We start from the raw sequence: 19,850 nt of genomic DNA, 5'->3' as shown, positions 1-19,850 counted from the left end.
TCTAGTTCTATAGATTTGCTTTCAGATTTCATGAAATAATTTTTTAACAGCTGAGTAATACTCCATTGTGTAAATATACATGTTATATATTCATTCCTTGGTAAAGGGGATTCCATGCTGTTTCCAGGATCTAGCTATTATGAATAAAGCTGCTATGAACATGGTGAACATGTATCCTAGTAGTATGATTGAGCATCAGTTGAATAGATGCCCAAGAGTGGTATAAAAGGATCTAGAGGTAGACTGATTCCAAATTTTCTGAAAATCCACTGTTTTGATCTCTATAGTGGCTGTACAAATTTTCACTACCATAAGCCATGAAAGAGTGTTCTCCTTCCCACATCTTCTCTAGACTATGCTGTCATTTGTGTTTTTTATTTCAGTTCAGGTATAGCATGGAATCTTAGAGGTGAACACCAGTAGCACAGACACTAAGGTTGTCAGTTAATACTTGGGACATCGAGAAACTGAAATGCTTTTGTAAGAAAAAGTACACTGTAAATAGGACAAAATGGATGCTTAAAGAATGGGGAAAATATATACCAGCCCCACATCAGCAGAGGGCTAATCTCCAAAATAAAGAACACAATAAACTATATATCCATAAACCAAATAATCCAATTAATAAATGGGGTACAGAATTAAACAAAGAATTCTCACCAAAATAATCTTAAAAGACAAAGAAACACTGAAATAAATATTCAATATCCTTAGCCATCAGGTAAGAGCTATGAAAATTTGTCTCAGAGTGGAATGAGGCAAAAGAAATAGTGTTTTTTCTGAAAATTTGAAATAAGGCTCACAGAGACTTCTGACCTATTATTGCCAACTACAAGTAGAATTTTACCTGTTGTTTGTGTTGAGCTCAACCAGCATATCTTATTACTTGCTGCTTGTAGACCCACTCTGGAGCTTTTTCTGTGAATTCAATTTCTTTTCTTGATATATTTTTAACACTATTGGCAGATCTCTTCAAAATTTGTCTTTCTTGTTCTTGTGTTTCTTCCAAACTATTTTCCAAATACATCACAAAAAACAGTACATATGAATCACCAGTGTCTATTTAACAAATCACACAAAATATTGTAGATTGAGATGTCAATGATTTGTTCACTCCAGAAAGAAAAAGTGTATTGCAGTCTTTCATGCATGTATGCTTTATAATTCTATAAATCTCTTCAATTTTTTTCCTAATGTTCAATATCATGTCATTGGAGGTTTTTCAAATTATAATAACAAAATTAATTAATTTCCAGCCAGACATAAAAGGAGTGGGACCAAACTTTTTATTTTTCTAGTCACATCTCTGTTTATAAAGCAATAACTAGACTATACCACTCATATTTAGGGTAGGTCTTAGTGCTTCAACTAACTTGATCAAGTCAACCCTTTGCAGGTGTGCAATAAAGATCCTCTCTTATTTGATTTTAGAGACATTCAAGCTGTCAATGAATATCAACCACCTTAGTGTGGCTTCTGGTACTGGGCCCTTGGAGATAATAAAATCCCAAGAGATAAAAAAAAAGAGCACAGAGATTTCCCTAATGCCTACATATGATATATGCCTCAACTGTTCTACTGCATCTCACTAAGCAAAGTGAGACAGTGTCAAGTCAGGTCCAAAGTGGTGTGCATGAGACTGTCTCCCAATAGGATATGATGTGCATGATGCAAAGTTAAGAAGATTGGGCATTTTTTTTCAGTTTGTAAGCTATTAGAAACACATTTCATCTCAATGTTCTCTACATGGCTCTCTTGTGATGCTTGATCATAGTTGGATAAAAATCACATTGCTGTAGATCCATGTCATGAAAAAAAATATTACTACAGTGCTGTTACAGTTTAATATAAATCAAAGACTACTTTAACATTTCTTCTCAATGTCTCCAATCTCATGAGCATTTTGCAACATGACCTCTAGCCTAGGATGGAAAAACCAACAGCAGTCATGGATGTTCTAGCTTAGGAAATCAGATTTCTCAAATTTTTGTTTACTGTACAATAAATACTGAAAAGGGGAAAGGAAATATATGCCAAAATTTGTAAAGACTAGTTTGTATATACAAAAATGACCTTTTTGTGGTACAAATCATCTGAAACCCATTAAAATGACATACTTTCTAAATAAAGAATACAGTTGACATACAAAAATAGGGAAAAGATCTCATCCTAATATTTTTGTTTAAACATTTTTCCCAGAATTAATGCTAAGAGGTAATTATGCTGTGGGTAAAGCACTCTTCAGTGTTTGTCCTCTTTATTAATCTGTAAACTAGTTGAGCAAAGTGATGTTGTAGGTTGTCAATGGGAAGGAACAGTATTTCTTGTTGAATAAATTCAACAAGAAAATTTCATCTGGTGTTATAAAAAACATAATGTTTAATGTTCTGAAGAAGTAAAACAAAACAGAACATTTGCTGTTTAATGGATAAATATTTTAAAATACTCTTCTTAAAGATAGTTTGCTCATGTATTTTAAAACATTTCTTTCTTTACTATAAGCACATTAAAAGGAAAGCAAAATTGTTCTCTGTAATTGATATCCATCTGTTCTCCTATATTTGTTAGAGTAACATATTTCCATAGCAATACTATAATCATTTCACAATAAACAATGCTACAATCACTACTTAGGATTGAAGAAATGGGTAGTACACAGTACAGAGAATGTAGCAAAACACATAATAATGTGATGGTTCTTTTACTACTTTCATCATTTTCAAGGTGAACAGTTTGAAATTTATCTTTATATTTTCTTTTTGGAAAAAATATTTTGTAATTTTATTGGGAACGCAATGTTTGTCAGGCAAGTATAGGAGCTTTAAGGGAGCCCTAAGTGCAGTTCCTACCTTTACTCACCTTGTAATCTGTACAGCAACTACCTGGTGCTCTACTGTGAGATCGGTTTTATCTATAAGCTGAGTCAACCTTCAGTCAACTCTAGAAAGCTGAAGAAGGAGGGATGGCTTCTGAGGTTTACATAATAACTTTTTTTCTGACTTCAGGGAACTAATGATAATATAGGAGAATGTGAAAGCCTAATTGAAAATATATTTATTTTACTCAGCCCTTTGGGGTTTTAAGTAGTAGCATGCCAGTTGTAATCTTGTTCGGATAGTGTATTCTCCCTTTCTTAAGTATTTGCACTTTAATTGAATAAATCCTCCAAACTCTAAAATAAAGATCTCTAATTCAAAACCATCTACTTGAAAAAAAAATTGAGTAACACTCTAGGTGATGTATACACATATACAATTTAAAATCTGAAAGGGTGGCTATAAAATCAGACTAAATATAACTTAAAGCAACCATGAGAAAGAGTTGTGGTCACAGAATAATGATATATGGTACAGCAAAAGAGAGGATGGTAGTCATAAAGATGTAAGTGAACATGAATTACACAGATCATAGTAGGAAATACTAACAGTTATGCAATGAAAACAGAAAAATTTTGATCTCAGACATGGAAGAAAGATCATCTGAAGAAAACAATTCAAAGGTTTAATCTTGTCAAAATTATATACACAGACATATATGTTCTGTTCTCAAAAATCAATCATCAGGATATTTTATTGACCACTATTGAAAACTGTTACAAATTGTGAACATTAATGATCAGTTTTCCCAAACGGATCATGTACTCATTTCTGAACATAGAAAGAAATTAAAGAACATGACTTATCCCAGCACTTGGGAGACAGAAGCAGTTATATCTCTGATTTTGAGGCCAGAGTGTATTACAAAGTGAGTTTCCAGTAGGTAAGGGCTACATAAAGAACCTCTGTCTTGAAAATAAAAAACAAATATGAAACAAAAGAAAGAAGAAAGACCAATCTGGTCAATCATATGTTCATTTTCATTATTTTTCTATTTGGTACCTCTTTTAAAGGTAGGTGTTTTAGAATTTTAAACCCTTTTCTATTTTGTAAATGTAGATAGAGCTTAAAATAAGTATCATGTTGTTTTGAAGCTTATCGTTTAATAAGAGGGGAAATATATTACATTATTAATAAAATAATGTTGTCTTTGACTCTACCATTCAGTATGAAAATATTCACTGTATGGCATATTCTTAATAAATCATTGTTTTGAAAATAAAAGTTTGCTTATTAAAGGACATTTACATTGTTTCATGTGAGTATTTTATCACAAAAATTAAAACACTAGGTCATCAATCATAGAACACTTGACTTGGCTCCTAACTAAAAATTTCATTTTACTGGCTAGCATTCTTGATGCCTGAAGGGATTCTTAGGTGCTTTTGGAGGAGGAAGTAAATTATTAATAGTAGCAACTACAAACTATGCTTTCTATAGCAAAGAATTGCCTGCAAAATATACTTGTGTAATAGTGGCACAGATGTTATGGAAGTAACAAACTACATTTTAATTGCACGTAAAGCCCACCCCATTACATAAAATGGATATTTGACAACTCTATGCTGGTCAAGGAATCTAAGACTATATAGGGATTGGACCTAGGGTAAAACATACAATTATTATCCTGCTACAGGAACATAGCAATAAAATAACTGCTCATGACATATTGCTATACCCATAGATCAATTTCTCACATAACACTCATCAGAGATTCCATTCCGTGAAGTGGAAAATTTCAGTGTCCTGAAATTGAACAATGAGAACAGAGAATCTTATACTATTCAGTCCTCAATTGGGATATCCTCATCATACCCATTCCTTCAGGCAGCTTGACTTCTTTGATAATATCTATCAGGATTCTGTTCAGATCATTCATGCTTGAGAAGGATGGATCCTAAAGGATCTGTTCAGTTTTAAGGCACTCCTGTAGCTACTGATTTGTTTACTTCCTGAGCTTGAGGAGCCTCACCTCTATATGGAATACTGTTTCAACTTCCCCTAAAGTTACATGTTGTTTCACTACCAACTTAAGAGTCTTCATTCTTCTTCTTTTTTTTTTAACATCAGTCATAGTTTCCTCTCCTTCCTCTCCTCCCCATCCTCCCCTCTCATCCTAACTCTGTTTCCTTTCCCCAATCCACTACTCCTCCTTTTCTGCTTAGGAAAATGCAGAGTTCCAAGAAAACATGGCATATCAAATTGCAGTAGGATTAAGCATGTCCCTATTACTATTGACCTTCCCTCCAAGACATGGTTTATCTTCTAGGAAATTGCTAAGAATCTTTGAGCATCAAAGCCATCTTTGTGCAGAAGATATTTTGATTAAGTTTAACAAGAAAATGTTTCATTTTGTACAACTTTTTTATTACATTGCAAATGCAGTTGTCTCACTCTCCTCTCATCACAGTATTTCCCTCTACCTTCTTCTCTCCCACAGATCCACACATTCTCTACGTCCCTTCAGAAAAGGATAGACCTCTCAGGAATATCAACAATCATGGAATATAAATTTGCAAGAAAGAACACAAATCCCCTAATATTAAGGAAGGATAGATCAAATAAGTAGGAGGAAAGAGCTCCCCTAAACAGGAAAAAAAGAGCCACAGACAGCACTTGCTCCTACTTTTTGGTGTTCCAAAAGAACATGAAGCTACATAAACATAACACATATTCAAAGGCTCTATGTTAGTCCAATACAGGTTCCCTGATTTTTGGTTCAGTCTCTGTGAGCCTCTATGTACCCCAGTTAGTTGACTCTGTAGTCCATTTTCTTACAGTGTTTCTGACTTCCTGGGTTCTTAACATCCTTCCTCTCCCTCTTCTACAAGAATACATCCTGGTTCCACTGTCTAAGGTCCCTTAGACTGCTCAGTCCTTCTAGCTGAGACCCATATTCAGGGGTCTGAGTCAGTCCCATGCTGGATTCCCAGATACCAGTCTGGGAGCATGTTAGCTACTACTTTTTCAGGTCACCTGTCTCTATGTGTTTCTGCAACCTGCTCTTGTCCTCTCCCTCTGCATCAGGATTCTACTTCAACTCAGTGTTTAGTTACGGGTGTTTGCTTCTGTTTCCATGATGGTGGATAAGTTAGTTTTTGGTCTAACTATCTGGGAAGGGCATATATGGCAGCCTTTCCACTGTTGCTCAAAATGTTAGCTGGTGACAGCCTTGTAGGTCTCTAGACATTTCTTTAGACATTTCTTCAAACCAATAATGGCTCCTTCTTTTATGTTTGTTCTCTCTCTCTCTCTCTCTCTCTCTCCTGTCCCCCAGAGCATATAGGAAGTGGGGGGGGGGAGTAAATGGAGAGAGTAGGAGAAAGAGAAGGGGAGTAGAAGAAAGCACATGTGACTAGGAAGGTTGAGTCATGGTAGGAATGTTTATATTCTTTACCCATTCTTTGGTTGAGGAATATCTAGGTTGTTTCAGTTTCTTGTCATTATGAATAAAGCTGCTATGAACATATTTGACCAAATGACTTGGTGCTATGATGGAGTGATCTTTGGTTTTATGTTCAGGAGCTGTCACTTGCTTTTTTGAACTTAGCCATTCTGACAGTTTTAAGATGAAATCTCAGAGTTGATTTGATTTTGATTTCCATTTCTTTAATGACTAAGATCATTGAACATTTTAAGTGTTTCTCAGCCATTTGAAATGCCTCTTTTGAATCTCTAGATATATACCTCAGTTCCAACTGGATTATTTGGTTTGTTGATATACAATTTCTTGTGTTCTTTACATGTTTTGGATATTTGCCCTCTGTCAGATGGGGAGTTGGTGACAACCTTCCTATTCTGTAGATAGCCACTTTGTCTTATTGGGGGCATCCTTTGCACAAGGTCCCATTTATCAGTTTTCTATCTTATTGCCTATACTATTGGTGTTCTATTCAGGAAGTTTTCTCATGTGCCAATGAGTTTAATAGTATTCCTCAATTCCTGTTCTAAATGTAAGGAAACTCAATCCAATTTCACCAAAATTAAGAACAAGTCATGGCTGTCCACTCTCTCCATATCTATTCAATATAGTGCTTGGAGTTCTAACTAGAATACTAATACAATGAAAGGAGATCAAGGGATATAAACTGGGAAGGGATATGACAAAGTATCACTATTCACAGATATTATGATGGTATGTATAATCGACCCCCAAAATTCTACCAGCTGGTAGATGCCTTAAGCAAAGTAGTGGTATACAAGATTTTCTCAAAAAATAACTATCCCTCCTATATAAAAGACAAAAGACCGAGAAAGAAATTGGGGAAACAACACACTTTACAATAGCCACAAATAATATAAACTATTTTGAGATAACTTTAACCAAACAAGTGAAATAGATCTATGACAACTTCAAGTCTTTAAAGAAAGGCATTAAAGGAGATATCAGAAGATGGAAATATTTCCCATGCTCATGAAGTGGTAGGATTAACACGGTAAAAGGGGACAGTTTACATGTAACAATGTACAGATTCAGTGCAATCACTATCAAAATTTAAACATAATTCATACAGAGCTTTAAAGGCCAATACTCAACTACACTTGGAAAAAACTAAAAAACCTCAGGATGGCTAAAACAATCCTGTACAATAAAAGAATTTTAGGAGATATCACCATTATAGATTTCAAGCAGTACTATAGAGCAATAGGAACAAACCACATTGTATCAGAATAATAGCAGGTAGGTTTGTCAATGGAGTTCAATGGAAGACCAAGGCAGAAATCTACATGCCTATAGATCCCCAAGTTTTGTTAAAGAAGCCAAAAATACATGGGAAAAGGAAAGTGTCTTAAATAAATTGTACAGGTCTAACTGGATATCAGTATGTAGAAAAATGCAAGTAGATCCATATCTTTCAAAACTCAAGTCCAAGTGGATCAAAGACCTTAAAAGTAGGTACACTATTCTTTGAGATTTAAGGTGAGAAAACAGAACTTAAAATCATCAGTGACTAAAAGCAATATGAACAAAATGTGGAATGCAGAACAAGTTCTGAGTTCCAGTCTGTCTCATGATATAGTGGGTTATTTTAGGTACATGTACCATATTGGTGTTAGTCATGAAAAATATGGCCCCTTCTTCCAACAGAGCTAAAAGAGAAACAGATTTGTCACAAAATGATGCTTCAAAATCTTACTGTTTTCCTTCATAGCACTTTGAATAGTTGAATTCTTCAGTGATAAACTATTCCCTGTCCCCCCCCCCACCAAAACTGCAATTGCTTAGTGCCATGGCTTGTGAACTCCGTGTATCATAACAGGTTGAAACAAATTCCACAGTTATTCAAACAGAACAGATCAGTGGGAAGAAAGAATAGGACTTGATTTACTTAATATTAATTTAGTCTAAAGTAGCCTCTGTGTTTGGTAATAAGTGTGTTCCTATCGGGTTTATGTCTATTTTCAACTATTGTCTAGCTAGATGTGCAGTCAGCTGTAGTTTAACACTAGTCTTTCCTCAGGTTGCACTTCACCCTTTTCATTTTTTAAGTGTTCCCTCTGCATGTATGCCTGCAGGCCAGAAGAGGGCACCAGACCAAATTATTGATGGTTGTAAGCCACCATTGATTTCTAGGAATTGAACTTAGAACCTCTGGATGAGCAGCTAGTGCTCTTAATCACTGAAGCATCTCTCCAGCCACCTTCACTTTCTTTTTTCATAGTTGATTTTATTATGGAAAGGCATTCTCAAGTATCAGTACTCTCCAATCCTTTCCATGTTTTCATATTTTTCTGGTCCAAATGAACTTAGCTTTTCTTGTAAAAGGCTTGGGATGTCTAGCAGAATCTGACACTGCTTATATAGTCAATGGAGAACTAAGCAACTGCTTCATGGATACCTGTAAGACCTCTGACTCCAAGGCTTCTTACTGATATCACAGGGGCCTTCGTGAACTATCTCTTGGATAGTGAACTTGACTCTGATATGTTTGGTGGGCTTTAAGTTTATTTGAAAGTCTTGCTGTTTCCATAATTTCCTTTTCATCACTGTGCATTCAGCAAATAACTAAATTGCAACCTGTTTGTTGCACACACACACACACACACACACACACACACACACACACACACACACACACCCCATTTGATGATGGAAGAGTGTACACGTTCCTGGATTTACATCAGCTAAGGATGACATAACTGACAAGACTGGGCTATACCAGATAAGTTGAATCTGAAAGTTTATGTGCCAGGATCTAAGAAGAGGCATCTGCCTGATTGGGTCACAGAGAATCTGAAATCCATTGAGAGACTCCTTATAGTTAGCAACTGAATCTCTTTAAAGGAACATATTTTAAAAAGTAGCTAAAATGATAAAATGATAATTTTTCTCAGGAAATGAGTAAAATGTATTACACAGGAAGTTACACAAGTCACTTAGAAAAATGTGAGCATCTCAAAGACAAAAGTCAAATCAGATGAATATACAAAAAAATCAAATTATCTGAAAGATGGTCTTTGTTCATTAAGGGTCACAAGTATGAAGACTGAAAAAAGAAATCCCACTCTGTAGGCAGTCAAAGACAGCACTTTTTTATACCAAAAACAGGTCATACCAAGATGAAATTAAATTAATCATCATATCTGATATAAAAATAACATGAGAAGAGAAGAAACATGTCTTAAGTGAAACGTTATGCACTGAAGACATTACTGCAGAGACCAGGGAGTATTCTAGAAGCTGAAGATGCTATAAAAACTTAATAAATTCTAGCAGAAGACTTTTCCTCACACAGCTTTTAAAAATTTCAAAATGGATGTAGTACTGACTCTATAATTTCAGCCTCTCAGATTTCTATAGGTTTGGAAAGGAGCTTTCTGTTTGACTAAATTATGGCCATCTGGATGATGAGGAAACTCCTGATGAGTCTTGCCTCTAGGAGATAATTTTGCTAATTGTAGCAATTATTGGAAATTCCTTAAAGTGTTTCTTTTTCTCTTCTCATTTCAAATTATTATATCTTTATTTCTATTAAATAATATGCTGATATTTACCTTAAATATCCATTATCTTCCCAAATTATCATTCAATTCAGGGTTCTGAAGCTTACTATATTTTATGCCATTAAAAATGAAGTTTGGATAGTAAATGGAGATGTAAATATATTTACAATTTGGAAAAGAAAATAAATAAATGTTTAAAATGTCTTCATTAATTTGGAATAAGTTAGGCTCTGTCAGTGAATATTTGTTAAAAATAATTTCTACTAGCAAATTGCTTTTCTCTTCTGTCTTTTCAATATTTTTAGCCACACTGTTATAGTCTTTCTTCTGAGCTCTATCTAGAGCTAAAAATCTGCTTTAACACAGCCTAATTATCTTTGTCATGAATCAAGAAAAATATAATAGGAAATTTAAACATATAATTATATAATAGTCTTACAATTTCATTTAATCTATGATATTTACAGTTTTGGTTTATACCAATTTTATCACTTGAATCTTCTGTATTTTATTGAATATGTGTGTGTTTAATAGCCTGCTTCAAAATTGTTAAAAATTGAAAATAACCCAAATATCATAATACAATAATAGAATAGACAAGAAAGATAAGAATCTGTTAACTTGGTGCTGTCCTCCATGAAACAACACTGTAGAGTAAAATAATATATCTAGGCCCACAGAAAATAATAAATATTCATTTTATAACTCAGTATGTTGCATAGTTTTTGATATTATTTCAATTTGTGTTTCTTAAAATGACTAGAGTTCTTATAATCTATCTGAAGTTGGTGTCTTACTCTACTCAGTATGGTAATATTCATTTAATGCCTATTACTTTTAAGCTTTACTTTGTAAAATGGATTGTTGATGTGGGTTAATTTTCATAAATGAGAAAAGCCCTTCTCTGTCTCATAGAAATAGCTCTATACAGTCTGCTGCATGCTATGTCCCTTCATCAATAATTGATACTCAAGGTCCTGCCTTAGGTTCTTTGAAGTGTGTATATATTTACACCTAGGGCCAAGATCCTGAAATTTTTGGAAAAACTGCAATGAATAGGACTAAAACAAAGAACTAGAGGTGGGACTTAGAAAAATTAAGCACAAATATTTACAAGGCATAAAAGTAACCAAAATTGTGGATCATCCTGTTTGAACTGATGATCTTAAATGGTCTTATAGCTATTGAAAATACTGTCTTGCAATTCTGTGTAAGCATTAAACTAATATCACTGTACATTAAGGTTTATATTTTATTTTTTTCCAGTAATGATTTATTTATTTTTCTTATTTTACATATCAATCCCAGTTCTTTCTCTCTCCTACTTTCCTGTCTCCCTCCCTCCCATGTTCCCCAACCACCCTTCCTTCCCACCCCACCCCTTCTCCACAGAGAGGGTGATGCCTTTTTGGAGGGATCAACAAAATCTGTTAATTCATTTGGAGTAGGGACTAGGCCCTAACTCCTACCTCTAGCCTCTAGGTTAAGTAGTATCCCTCCATGGGGAATGTGCTCCCAAAGTCCTTTTGTGCACCAGGCATACATCCTGGTTCCACTATATCAGGGCTCTTAGGCTACCTAGGCCTTCTAACTGAGACCCCTGTCCAGGGGGTCTGAGTCGGTCCAATGCTGGTTTTACAGATATCAGTCTGGAAGTCCATTAGCTCCCTCTTGTTCAGGTCAGCTGTGTCTGTGGGTTTCTGTAGCCTGATCTTGTCCTCCCACTCTGCATCTGGATTCTAGTTCGGCTCAGATTTAGCTGTGGATGTCTGCTTCTGTTTCCATCAGCTGCTAGATGAGGGTTCTATGATGGTGGATAAGTTAGTCATCAATGTCATTATCAGGGAAAGGCATTTATTGTAGCCTTTCCACTGTTGCTCAAATTGTTAGTTGGGATCAGTCTTGTGGGTTTCTGGACATTTCTCTAGAGTCAGTTTTCTCTTCAAAACTATAATGGCTCCCTCTTTTATGGTATCTCTCTCTCTTTTTCTTTTCTTTTTTTCTATTTTCCATTGACTCGATCTTCCTAGTCCCACATGCTTTCCTCTCCTCCCTCTCTCTTTCACCCTCCTCTCCACCCACTTACCCCGCCACTTCTAATATGCTTATTATGGTTTATAAAGAAATAAATTTGCTTGTTTCTATGTTGCTCTTACAGACTCATTATTATATCAAACTGTATTATATAGGTAGCAAAAGGGAGATATTTGCTTTTATGTATTTTTCAGACATAAACTATTTGTTATTATTTTAATTTATTTGCATAGCATTACTAATATGTGTTGCGAGATATCATTCTGCCTGCTGCAAATATGTGCTGCTTTTATTGGTTGATGAATAGAGCTGTTTGGCCCAATGGACAGGGAAAATATAGCTAGCAGGGAATTCCAAACAAATATGCAGAGAGAAGGAAGGTGGATTCTGGGAGTTGCTCCTTAGCCCCAAGGGAATGTAAGAAGTCATGTGCCTCATGGTAAAATATAGAATATTGGAAATTTGTTAATTTATGGGTAGAGATATCCAGTAAGAAACTCAAGTCATTAGCCAATCATATTTAATATATTAGCCTTTGAGTGATTATTTTATAAGTGGGTGAAGAAACACAGTGCATGGGAGATAAATGGATCCAAAGGAACCAGGTGATATGTGAGATAAATAAAACATCCAACAACAAATATGCAATGTTTACTATAGCAAATAAATAGGATAGGAATCAGTAGTACTATATGTTCATTCCTGAGAAAATCTTTAAACTTGTTCTGACATCAACAGGGCTAAATATTTATTGAACTGGTATTTGATTTTAGAAAAGGCTTCACACAGGACCTATAAGTTTGTAGAGGAAGACAAACAAAGGAAAGTAGATACTTAAATAGGAAAGACATTGATTGTATTGTGAGACATTATCAGGAGAGGAGGGTCTCAGGAGGAAAGGCTTCAAAAGAAAAAAGTACAAAGCATACCAAATGACAAAATACTTTGTAGGTATTACAAAATTTACCTTATGGAGGGAAAGTGAACATTCCACAGTTACAATTGATTGGTTCTGAAATACTTATTATATTTTAAATTAATTTTAAAATATTCTCATCAGAAGAATTCAGCTTCTCTAATGACACATCATAGAATACAAGTTATTTATACAATGTATTTGCAATTTTCTGAAATTATATATTTAAAAATGAGCTCAATTACTACTTCTTGAAGACATAGCATCAGAAGGCAGATGCACACTTATTCCTTTTAACAGGTTTTATGTCATTTGGTGGGGGAAGGATAGAAAATATTAAATTTTTACATTAACACATTTATTGGTACCCTTCAGCACATCCTTGTAGCTCACTGTCCAACATTGACAGCTCTGAACCTGTGAAAACAACCATTCTGCCCAGACCTTGGTGACAATCTTCTTCCAACATGGGAAGTATTAGATTGCTTTCTGTATTTAAGATCATCATTTAATTCCATAAAGTAATTATCTTTTAAGTGCTTCTGTCCTATTTGAATCTTTTCAGGAATGTATTAAGAATCAGGAGTATTTAATATGTAGAAGTTATTTGCAGCAAATTGATTCTGATCAAATATTTTCTTCACACAGAAGTTATTTAATGCCCAGAAAGAATGAAATGGAAGGTAAACTTGAGATCATTATGAATCAATGAGAAGAACCATCAGGTATGGAACCTAGTTACACAAACCAGATGATTTAAGCCTAATCCTTAGAACTCATATATTTTGGAAATCAGTCCTCTGTCAGACAAGGGGTTGGTGAATTCTATTCTCATTATTTCTGTGGGCAGCTGTATTGTCTTCTAGACTGGGTCCTTTGCCTTACAGAAGCTTCTCAGTTTCAGGAGGTCCCGTTTGTTAATTGTTCTCAGTGTCTGTGCTACTGGTGTTATATTCAGGAAGCAGTCTCCTGTACCAATTTGTTCAAAAGTACCTTCACTTTCTCTTCTAAGAGGTTCAGTGTGACTGGATTTATTTTGATGTTTTGATTCATTTGGACTTAAGTTTTGTGCATGGAGATAGACATGGGTCTATCTCTAGTTTTATACACACCATCATCCAGTTGTCCCAGCAGCATTTGGTGAAGATGATTTCCTCCTTGATTTTATAATTTTAGCTATTTTCTCAAAAATCAGGTGTTCATAGTTGTATGGGTTAATATAATATTTTTCCATTGATTTTCATTGGTCTGCCTGTCTATTCTTGTGCCAATACCAAGCTGTTTTCAGGACTATAGTTCCATAGTAGAGGTTGAAGTCAGATATGGTGATGCGTCTTGAAGTTCCTTTATTTTATAGGATGGTTTTGAATACACTGGATCTTTTGTTTTTCCATGTAAAGTTGATTATTATCCTTTTTCAAGTTCAGTGAACAATTATGCAGGGATTTTGATGGGGATTGCATTGAATCTATAGATTGCTTTTTGGCAAGATTGCCATTTTTAATAGATTTTCCTACCTACCCAAGAACATGAGAGATATTTCCATTTTCTCTTGACTTCTTTAATTTCTTTTTAAAAAGACTACTCAGCAGAAAAACACAATAAAACAAAACAAAACAAAACAAAAACCCTGCAATGGAATCTTCAAATTTGCAGGCACATGGGTGAAACTAGAAGAAACCATCCTGAGATAGGTAACACTGTCACAAAGACAAATCAGGTATGTATTCACTCATATATGGTGTTTAGACATAGAGCAAAGTATTACCAGCCTACAAGCCACACTGACAGAAATCCTAGGGAATAAGGAGGACCTTAAAAGAAACATGCATGGTCCTCTAGAGAGGAAAAGTGACAAGATCTCCCATGCAAAGCAAATTGGGAGCATGGAGAGAGCAGAGAGGGAGTTAGGAGGAAGAGGAAGGGATCCATGGGCATGAGGGAAGAGGAAGATTGAGTCAGGAAAAATATAGAGGAAAGCAAGAAAAGAGATACCACAATAGCGGGAGTTACTATAGGTTTTAAGAGAAATATGGCACTAGGGTAATGTCCAGAGATCTACAAGGATGACCCCAACTAACAACCTAAGCAATAGTGGAGAGACTACCTTAATTGCCCTTCCCTGATAATGAGATTGATAACTACTTTATATGCTATCCTAGATCCTTCATCTAGTAGCTGATGGAAGCAGAAGCAGACAGCTACAGCTAAACACTGAGCTAAAGGGGTCAAGACCAGGCTAAAGAAACCCACAGAAAAAGCTGACCAGAACAAGGGGTAGGTCATTGACTTTAGTCTGGTAGCTGGGAAGCCAGCTTAGGACTTACTCTGATTCCCTGAATGTGGTGGTGTTAGTTAGGAGGACGTGGTAGTACATTGGGCCTCTGGCAGTGGTATTTATCTCTAGTATATAAATGGACATTGTGCACCCATCCCATATAGAGGAATTCTCACTCAGCCTAGACATATGACGGGGGGGCCTAGAACCTGCTACAAATGATATGACAAACTTTGAAAACTCCCCATGGAAAGACTCACCCACCCCCACCAGAAACAGAATTGAAATGGAAACTGGTTGGTGGGAACAGGGAAGAACAGGATTGTGTGGGAACTGGGACTGGCATATAAAGCAGGCTTGTTTTAAATTTAAATAAATAATATTCTTAAAAAGGAGACATAACTAAAAAAAAAAAAATGCTCGGTCTACTCTGGCTACAGTATGCTCTATAACCTGCTGACCTCCTAATCCTCACAACCTATGCTGATGACTCTCCATCTTTCTTTTGTGTTTCTTTCTCTTGGCCATTGCTTCCAGCTCTTCCCTTCAATATTTCCTCAGAATATTATTCTTCAATACCTCATTTCTACAAAATCTCCATGACTTCTTCTTCTTTTTGACCCATATCCCCTCTCTTCCTGTGGATCATTCTTCTAAGTCACATCCCAGACGCTCTTCCAACATCACTATTGCTTAAAATCTAAAATAACAAAACCAAGCAATCAAAAAATTATACTAGCTCCCTTGCCTTTCTCCAGTGTCAAGGAACCATTAGTTATGTGATAACTCATCCTTTACAAGTTTTTGTACATCTATATTTATTATCCCACAAGTACTCTCATAAACTTGAACTTGACTAGCTACTGCAAATCACCACTCTATCAGGAGTTGTACTACAATAATGCAGGACGTTAGATTTAATAACTGCTAAACAAGAAGGACCCTGTGCTATACTAAAGGAAGAATGTTGCTTTTATATTAATGACTCTGAGCTGATAGAATAAAATACACATATCTCTAGCAGGCCTACTGTACTGCTACAACTCAAAGCCTTGGTATTCAAATCACCTATTTGCTTGGCTCCTTCAACTCCTTGGCCCAACTCTAGTTATTAGAACCCTTGTGGTGCTAGCCACCCCTCTCAGCTCCATCTTATTCAATTTCTATACCATTAGATAAGCAATGTCATAGGGTTACCTCTAATCATGTCCTGGTCCAACACCAGTGCCCTCCTAAATGGAAAACAATGATCATGTTGATAACTCCTCCTTCTCAAAATAACAAGGGGTGCTGTGGGGCTGTGGATGGCTGACCTGAAGCTAAGAAGAGATCAAGGCATGCCTAAAATGCTGGACTTTCTCATCCTGAGAGTTGGCTGATCCTCCCAGTTTGCCCAGGTTCCAGCATCACCCAGCAGTTAGGTTTGTCTAGGTACAGATATACCTTGATGCATACAGCAACTGATAAGCTCACACATCACCAAAGCTATATGGACTGCTTGCTTCTTATGTGACTACCTAAACATCCCCAACTGAACTTCCTATAAGACCTTATAAAGTTCCTTTCCCTGGATCCTACTGTCCTTCAGTATGCAAATGAAGTACCCTAGGTCTTCTTGATCTAACCAGTGATATACCACCAAATTAATATTCCTAGAGTATAAATGTCCCTTGCTCCCTTCCAATAGTGGAGCTGTCCACTGAGAGAACCTCATAGGTGCTACTTCCTATCATACTCACTGCCCCTCAGGATTGACTTTGGCCCTGCCCATGCTCACCCCATTTCACCTCATGGATTTGGCTAGTGCTCAATGTTTTGACCAGGCTGGGACAAAGAATGGCTCAAGCCCAGTAGGATTCTATGTATCCCATTGATAACATGCTTGAATATTATTTCTTAACATTTTTAGAGCAATAAAAATAAAACTATAAGACCACCATGTGTGTTAAATGTTCAATATGTTTTATGCATAGAATATTTTATTTGAAATGAGGCAATAGCTACAAGAGTTATGTTGTAGAAAATTGAGACTCAATATATTTTATATACCAATATCAAAAAAAAAAAAAAAAAACAACTGAGGTTGCAAAAGCAAATTTCCAGCATAGCAATAACAAAATAAAACACTTTGCTTAAGGTTTGTTTTTATTAAATTTCATTTCTATGGACTTTTATAGGGTACTTCGTATATAGTCAGTTGTGTAAACAAATATAAAGCTAGTCTAATACATTCTATAGTAAGAAGTTACCCATAAACTTTTGCTGTAAGCCTGCCTGATATCTGACCCACACCGTCAGTCCTCTGCCAGAGCTCTGGACCTCAGCCAGAATCTGCCTATCCACAAAGGACCATAGATATAGAATTTCTGACCCACCTAAGCCCACCAGGAGAGTAGCTCAGAAGAGAGAGAGACCACACCAACACCCACAGGAAAAAGCGATGAGAAGAGGGCAATACAAGAAAACACTTAAAATAGAAACACAAGCATGACACCATCAGAATCATAGTAGGAGACTTCAACATCGACTCTTACCGCTATACAGGACCACCAGTCAGAAACTTAAAAAAGAAATAAAAGAACTAACAGAAGTTATGTCTCAATTGGATATAACAGTTACCTATAGCATATTCTATCCAACCACAAAAGAATATACCTTCTTTTCGGCTCTACATGGAACCTTCTCTAAAAGCAACAACATACTAGGCAACATAACAAACCTCAACAGATACAAAAAAAAAAAAAAAAAATGGAATAGTCCCCTGTATCTTATCAGACCACCATATTTTAAGTTAAAATACAACAACAACACAAATCGCAGAAACCCTACAAAACATGGAAACTGAACAATGCGCAATTGCACCATACCTGGGTAAAAGAAGAAAAAAAGAAATTAAGGAATTCGTAAAATACAGCAAGAATGAGGACACAACATACCCACACTCATGAGACATCTTGAAAGCAATGCTACACGGTAAGTTCATTGTACTAAGCACCCATATGAAGAAAACAGAGAATAGTCACATTAGAGAATTAACAGCACAACTGAAAGCCTTAGAACAAAAAGAAGCAAACTCACCCCTAAGGACTGAAATCAATAAAGTAGAAACCAGGAAAACAATACAAAATATCAATGCAACAAAGGGTTGGCTTTTCAAGAAAATCAACAAGATAGACAAACTCTTATCCAAACTAACCAAAAACCAGAGAGAGAACATGCAAATTAACAAAATCAGAAACAAAAAGGGGAACATAGCAACTGACACTGAGGAAACCCTGACAATGATCAGGTCATACTTTGCAAACCTGTACTCCACAACATTTGAAAATTCAAAGGAATGGACAAATTTCTGGGTAACTATCACTTGCCAAAATTAATTCAAGGACAGACCAACAACATAAGTACACCTCTAACCCCTAATGAAATAGAAGCAGTCATCAAAAGCCCTCCAGCCAAAAAAAAAAAAAAAAAAAAAAAAAAAAAGCCCAGGACCAGATGGCTGCAGTGCTGAATTCTACCAGAAATTCAAGGAAGAGCTAATAAAAATACTCTTCTAATTGTTCCACACAATAGAAACAGAAGGTTCATTACCAAACTCTTTTTACAAGGCCACAATCACCTTGGTACCAAAGCCACACAAAGACACAATTAAGAAAGAAAACTACAGACGAATACCCTTTATAAACATTGATGCAAAAATACTCAATAAAATATTGGCAAATCAAATCCAGAACACATCATAGAAATCATCCATAATGACCAAGTAGGCTTCATCCCTAGGTTACAGGGACGTTTTAACATATGAAAATCTCTTATCATGATCCACCATATAAACAAAATGAAAAAGAAAAACCACCAATTCACTAAATGATGAAAAAGCCTTGGAAAAAATTCAACAACCTTTCAAGATAAGGTTCTTGGAGAGATCAGGGATAACAGGAACATACCTGAACATAATAAAAGCAATATACATTAAACCAACAGCCAACAGCAAACTGAATGGAGAGGCGATTCCTCTAAAATCCGGAACAAGACAAGGCTGCCTTCTCTCTCCATAGCTATTCAAGGTTGTACTTGAAGTTTTAGCTAAAGCAATAAGATAAAAAGAAAACAAGTGGATAACAATCGGAAAGGAAAAAGTCAAACTTTCACTATTTGCAGATAATATGATAGTTTACATAAGTGACCCAAGAAAACATTACCAGGGAACTCCTACAGTTGATAAACACCTTCAGGAAACTAGAAGGATACAAGATAAACTCAAAAAAAAAAAAAAATCAGTAGCCCTACTTTATTCAGACGATAAAGGAGCTCAGAAAGAAATCAGAGAAACATCATCCTTTGCAATAGCTACAAACAACATAAAGTATCTTGGGGTAATGCTTACCAAACAAGTGAAAGACCTATATAGCAAGCACTTTGTGTCTTTAAAGAAAGAAATTGAAGAAGATACCAGAAATGGAATGATATCCTATGCTTTAAGACTGATAGGATAAACACAGTAAAAAATGGCAATCTTGTCAAAAGAAATCCACAGAATCATTGCAATCCCCATTAAAAGCCCATCACAATTCTTCACTGACCCTGCAAGGATGATAGTCAATGTTATATGGAAATACAAAAGACCCAGGACAGCCAAAACAACTCTATACAATAAAAGAAATCAGGAGACATTACCGTCCCAAACTGTAAGCTCTACTACTACAGAGCTATAGTCCTGAAAACAGCCTGGCATTGGCACAAAAATAGACAAGCAGACAAATGGAATGGAATCAAAAATCATGACATTAACCCACAAATC

The sequence above is a fragment of the Phodopus roborovskii genome, unplaced genomic scaffold (genome assembly GCF_943737965.1).
Source record: "Phodopus roborovskii unplaced genomic scaffold, PHOROB, whole genome shotgun sequence".
In the NCBI taxonomy this organism is placed as follows: domain Eukaryota; kingdom Metazoa; phylum Chordata; class Mammalia; order Rodentia; family Cricetidae; genus Phodopus; species Phodopus roborovskii.
This window is presented reverse-complemented; position numbering follows the sequence as displayed.